Consider the following 6456-nt stretch of genomic DNA (forward strand, 5'->3'; position numbering starts at 1 on the left):
CCAAGGGCTGGGCCCCTATTGACTCTGTCACTGCTCTGCCCTGCCCCAAAAGGGCCAGAGCCTATTATACTGTGTTTGGTGCCCTGCCCGACCCAAGGGCTGGGCCCCTATTGACTCTGCTACTGCTCTGCCCTGCCCCAAAAGGGCCAGAGCTTGTTGTACTGTGTTTGGTGTCCCGCCCGAACCAAGGGCTGGGCCCCTATTGACTCTGTCACTGCTCTGCCCTGCCCCAAAAGGGCCAGAGCTTGTAGTACTGTATTTGGTGCCCCACCCGAACCAAGGGCTGGGCCCCCATTGACTCTGCTACTGCTCTGCCCTGCCCCAAAAGGGCCAGAGTTTGTTGTACTGTGTTTGGGGCCCGCCTGCATCAAAGGCTGGGCCCCTACTGACTTTGCTGTGCCTCAGTCCGCTCCACAGGGACCGAACGCCCGGACGGTGGACTGCGGACCCGAAGGACAGGACCCGGAGGGGACAGAACGAGGCCGGTGTGGCTCCCCTCCTCAACAGGGAGGGTTGAGCCCCAGCCCCCCTCGTCACAACTGGCACCTGACCAGGGACTGAACCCCTCAACCCTGTGAGCAAGGGGTTGGTAGGGCGCTAAGACGGTTGGCACCCCCCCGGACTAAGACATGGATCTGGAACGGTTGTTCCAACTGTTGGCCGAAAGCCAGGAGCGGCAGCAGGTGGCACAACTGTGGCAGCAGCAACAGCAGCAGATCGCCCTTCGCGAGCAGCAGCAGCAGCAACGGGATGCCGCCTTCCTGCAGCAACAACAACAGCAACACGCTGCTCAGATGGAGCAGCAGCAGCAGCTCCTTCAGCAACTCAGGGGACAGCTACAGACGCTCCTCGGGGCTGCCGCCCAACCCGCCCACGGAGCCGTGGGAGACGACGCCGGGGGTCCCTGGCCACCGACGCCCCTGCGCCTGACCAAAATGGGCCCGGGGGACGACCTGGAGGCCTTCCTCACCACATTTGAACGGGTGGCCCTGGTCGCTGGGTGGGCCCGAGAACACTGGGCCACCCTGCTGGCCCCGTACCTAACGAGGCCCGCCCAGCTGGCCTATCAGGGGCTAGCCACGGAGGACGCCCGGGATTACGAGCGGGTGAAGGCGGCCATCCTAGACGCCCTGGACGTCAGTACCGAGACGTTCCGGCAACGGTTCCGGGGCCAGACGTATCCGCCAAGCGCCCGGCCCCGGCTGGTTGCCCAAAGCCTGAAAGAGGCTTGCCGCCGTTGGTTGCAGCCGGAGACCCGTACGGCGGAGGAGATAACGGAGCAAGTGGTCCTCGAACAATTCGTGCAGATACTGCCAGCCCGAGGACGAACCTGGGTCCTCCGCCATCAGCCAGCAACCTTGGGAGCGGCGGTCTCGTTAATGGAGGACTTTCTTGTGGCGGAGGCCCCGGCGGGCCCCGTCTTCCGGGCCTCGGCCCCAGGACCCGACCAGCCCCGGGAGTGGGGAAGGAGAGGAGCCACTACATCGGGATCTAGGGAGCCGGGCCAGGGTCGCGCCTCCGGACCGGTCCCGCGGACCCAACACGCGGAGCCCACCGCACCCCCCAGTTCAGGTACCTCCCTTCCTGGCCCATCAGGTGCCCGCCGAAGCCCTCGGTGCGGGCACTCGGACGTAGGGCCCTGTTTTGGATGTGGGAAGACCGGTCACCTTCGACGGGACTGTCCACAAATGGAGTGTGACTATGGGCAGGTATACACCGGGGAAGGCCGGGCCCAACAGATTCAGCCCCCAAAGCTTACTGTCCCGGTGGTCGTGGAGGACCGTGTCACGATGGCTCTGGTCGACTACGGCTGTGGGCAAACGCTGGTCTGTCGGGACCTAAGCCCGCCAATCGACCCTAACCTCGGATCCATTCACCTCCAATGCATTCATGGAGATGTTCGCCCCTATCCGAGTGCCCAAGCCCGGCTCACCGTCAACGGCCTCACCCGGTCGCTTGTTGTCGGGGTAGCGCCCCGTTTGGCCTACCCGGTCAACTTGGGCCGTGATTGGCCCACCTTTAGGGGGCTCCTCCGTTCTATTCCGGCACTAGCGGCCACGCTCCCGGAACCCCCGGAGCAGACCGAAGAGGTACCCGAGGAAACTGGAGCAGAAACCTCGGAGGAGGCGGCCCCGACTGAACGAGACCCCCCGAGACCCCGCTTCGACATGGACCTTTGCCAAGATCAGCGGGCGGACCCTACGCTCCGCCAGGCCTATGAGCAGCTCGTGGCCGTGGATGGGTCGGTCGTCGACGTGGCCCGGGCTGCGCAATGGCCACATTTCGAGCTCTGCCGGGACTGACTGTACCGGGTCGAGCGAGACCCCCGGATGCAAGAGCCGCGAACCCAGCTTCTCGTCCCCCAATGCCATCACCAGGCCATAATGAGCTTAGCCCACGACATCCCCGCGGAGGGCCACTTGGGACAGGAGAAGACCCTAGCATGGATTCGGGCTCGGTTCTACTGGCCAGGGATAGACGGGGACATACAGCGATATTGCAGCTCCTGTCCGGGTTGTCAACTGGCCGCCCCGCCTCGGACACCCAAGGCACCCCTGGTCCCGATGCCCCTGATCGATACGCCCTTTGAGTGAGTCGCCATGGACCTGGTGGGCCCGCTTCCACAGAGTACGGCGGGATTCCAGTATGTCTTGGTCCTAATCGACTATGCCACCCGATTCCCCAAGCCCATCCCGCTGCGGAGTATCACGGCCCGGACCATCGCGGGCGAGTTAGTGAAAGTGTTCTCCCGCATGGGGCTGCCCAGGGAAATTCTGACAGACCAGGGCACGAACTTCACATCCCGCCTCTTGAACCAGGTCTGTCGACTCCTGGGGGTCCAGCAACTCCACACCTCAGTCTACCACCCTCAGACAGACGGGCTGGTGGAACGCTTTAACCGGACCCTCAAAAGTATGATGAGACGGTTCCCCCCTGCAGAGCTACGGCACTGGGACCAACTCCTCCCGCCGTTACTTCTCGCTATCCGGGAGGTCCCCCAAGCCTCCACCAAGTTCTCCCCTTTTGAACTTCTATACGGTCGGAGGCCGAGGGGTCTCCTGGATTTAATGAAGGAGGCTTGGGAGCAGTCGGCCTCCCCGACCCAGGGACTTCTTCAGTATGTACTCCGATTATGGGAACACTTGACTCAGGCCGGGACTCTAGCCAAAGAGAACCTCAAAGCGGCCCAGGAGAGGCAGGAGCGGAATTACAACCGAGGTACGCGAGAGAGAGAATTTGCCCCAGGAGACCGGGTTCTCCTGCTCCTCCCCTCCAGCGAATCAAAACTGTTGGCCCGCTGGCAGGGCCCCTATGAGGTGCTCCGGAAGGTGGGACCCGTCAACTATGAAATTCGCCAGACGAGTCGCCGCAAGGAAAAGCAGGTGTACCACATCAACTTGCTGAAGCCGTGGGAGGACCAAGAGGGCCTCCTGATTGACCCATGCCCGCCGGAGCTGGAATTGGGCCCAGAAGCGGGCATGGTGGAGGACGGGTCAGAACCGGCCCTGGGAAGCACCCTGACGGAGGAGCAACGCAAACAGGCTGAGTGTCTCGTGCAGACCTTTCGGAAGACCTTCACGGCACTACCAGGCTGCATGGCCGCCGCTTCCCACCCGGTCCACACTGAACCTGGGAAGGTCGTCCGGGATACGACCCGGCCCATCCCAAACCAGATGCGCCAGGAGGTTGAGGAGGAGGTCAGGGCAATGTTAGCCTTGCGGGTCATCGAGCCATCCCACAGTGAGTGGCGCAGCCCGGTGGTGCTAGTCCCTAAGCCCGACGGCTCCCGGCGCTTCTGCATTGACTTTCGTAAAGTTAACGCTATCTCCCGCTTTGATTCGTACCCGATGCCCCAGATCGACGAACTACTCGGCCGCTTGGGAGAGGCCTGATACATTACGACGCTGGACCTTAGTAAAGGGTATTGGCAGATCCCCCTCGAGGAGGTGTCAAAGGAGAAGACCGCCTTTGCTACCCCATCCGGGCTCTACCACTTTACTCGGATGCCCTTCGGCCTCCATGGCGCGCCCACGACCTTTCAGTGGCTGATGGACCACCTCCTACGACCACACCAGGAGTATGCAGCCGCCTACCTGGACGATGTAGTGATCCACAGCCGCTGCTGGGACGCCCATCTGCAACAGGTCGCGGCGGTCCTCCGGACCCTCCGGGAAGCAGGCTTAACCGCGAACCCCAAGAAGTGCCGCATAGCCTGGGAGGACACCAACTACCTCGGGTATACTGTCGGGCGGGGGCAGATAAGGCCCCTCGTGGGAAAGGTTCAAGCCCTGGCGGAATGCCCCACGCCGACAACCAAGCGACAGGTACGGCGCTTCCTAGGGCTTGTCGGATACTACCGGAGGTCTATCCCCCAGTTCGCCTCGATAGCAACACCCTTAACCGGGCTACTAACTAAGAACAGCCCCTGGAATGTGTGCTGGACCCCGGAGTGTGAAGCGGCTTTCAACATGCTCCGTAACTGCTTATGCCAGGAGCCAGTCCTTTACAGTCCCGACTTTAGTAAGCCGTTCGTCCTTCAGACGGACGCGTCTAATGTGGGCTTGGGGGCGGTCCTCTCACAGGAAGGAGACGGAGGAGACCATCCCGTCCTCTATATGAGCCGAAAGCTGTTTCCCTGGGAGCGGAACTACGCCACTGTGGAAAAGGAGGCCCTCGCTGTAAAATGGGCCTGTGAGGCTCTTCGGTTCTTCCTGTTCGGTGGCCCGTTTACTCTGGTCACGGATCACGCCCCACTCCAGTGGCTCATGAGAATGAAAGACAATAATGCCGTGCATCATGCGTTGGATTTGGCCCTTGGGCAACCCTATGCCTTCACCCACCGGCAATAAGGGCTGTGCAAGGACCACGCAACGCAGATTTCTTCCTCCCGCCTCGAGGAGATGGAACCGCCCGGCCCTGTCGAACGGACCGCCCGGACTTGAAGAGGGGTGTGTTGTAGCGAGGCGTGTGGCTCCCTCCTCCACAGGGAGGGTTGAGCCCCGTCCATCTTCTCAGGGCGGATCTTCCGGGCGGAAGCCGCGCCCCTAAAGGGTCAGGCGGCGACCCGGAAGCATAAAAGCCGGGCGCCGGCCTTCAGTTGCAGCTCAGCGCTGGCCAGAGCAGACGTGCCGGCCGGACCCTTCGTAGCTGGGAGCTGCGGAGCTCAGAGACAGGTTACAGGCCTTGCCGGAGCCAACCCGCACCCACTACAATGCTGAGCTGCCCGGAGCTACTGCAGCAGGCTATGATACGGAGCACCCGAACTAAACCACGTCACTACGACGCGGAGCTACCAAGCTGCCCCATCCTTACAACGGCCGGAGGAACCCTCGACCAGACCCTGGCCCAGCTGCCCGGAAGGTGCCTCCGGATCTACCACCCTAGCCCGGACTGGGAGGGAGCCCATGAGGGTAGAGACCCTGCGGACCAGTAGGAAGTGAAGGCGGGATTGGAAGTAGCCCGGGGGCGCGTGACTATAGTCAGGCCGCAGAGGCCGCCCGAGCCTATGACCGTGTGGTCGGTCAGATCCCCACTGATCACTCTGTCAGTGGTGTTTCGGTTCGGATCCCCACTGACTGCCACTAGTGGCGGCAGCCGCTACTAGGGCCCCGGGCTGGAACACAGAGGAGTGGGTGGGCCTGCATTCCCCTTGCCACCCGTAGCTGGGTGGCAGAAACCCCCTTTCACCCCCCAGTGACTCTGTTACTGCTCTGCCCTGCCCCAAAAGGGACAGAGCCTATTATACTGTGTTTGGTGCCCCGCCCGACCCAAGGGCTGGGCCCCTATTGACTCTGCTACTGCTCTGCCCTGCCCCAAAAGGGCCAGAGCCTATTATACTGTGTTTGGTGCCCTGCCCGACCCAAGGGCTGGGCCCCTATTGACTCTGTCACTGCTCTGCCCTGCCCCAAAAGGGCCAGAGCTTGTTGTACTGTGTTTGGGGCCCCGCCCAAACCAAGGGCTGGGCCCCTACTGACTTTGCTGTGCCTCAGTCCGCTCCACAGGGACTGAAAGCCCGGACGGTGGACCGTGGACTCTAAGGACAGGACCCGGAGGGGACAGAACGAGGCCAGTGTGGCTCCCCTCCTCAACAGGGAGGGTTGAGCCCCGGCCCCCCTCGTCACACCATGCCCAAGCCATTTCAGGGCCTCATTGTCAAAACGCCTACTGATTTCAAATGGAGCAAGATAAGAACATAAGAACGGCCATACTGGGTCAAACCAATGGTCCATCTAGCCTAGTATCCTGTCTTCCGCCAGTGGCCAATGCCAGGTGCCTCAGAAGGAATTAACAGAACAGGTAATCATCAAGTGATCCAGCCCCTTGCCCATTCCCAGCGTCTGGCAAACAGAGGCTAGGACCTCTCACTTTAAAAAGCCCTTTCATTTTTTTCCTTTGAGACACCATAAAGGATTTTGTAATGCTGCTTATCAGAGACAATATGTACATTTTCCATTG

The sequence above is a fragment of the Chelonoidis abingdonii genome, chromosome 1, assembly GCF_003597395.2.
Source record: "Chelonoidis abingdonii isolate Lonesome George chromosome 1, CheloAbing_2.0, whole genome shotgun sequence".
Taxonomy (NCBI): Eukaryota; Metazoa; Chordata; order Testudines; family Testudinidae; genus Chelonoidis; species Chelonoidis abingdonii.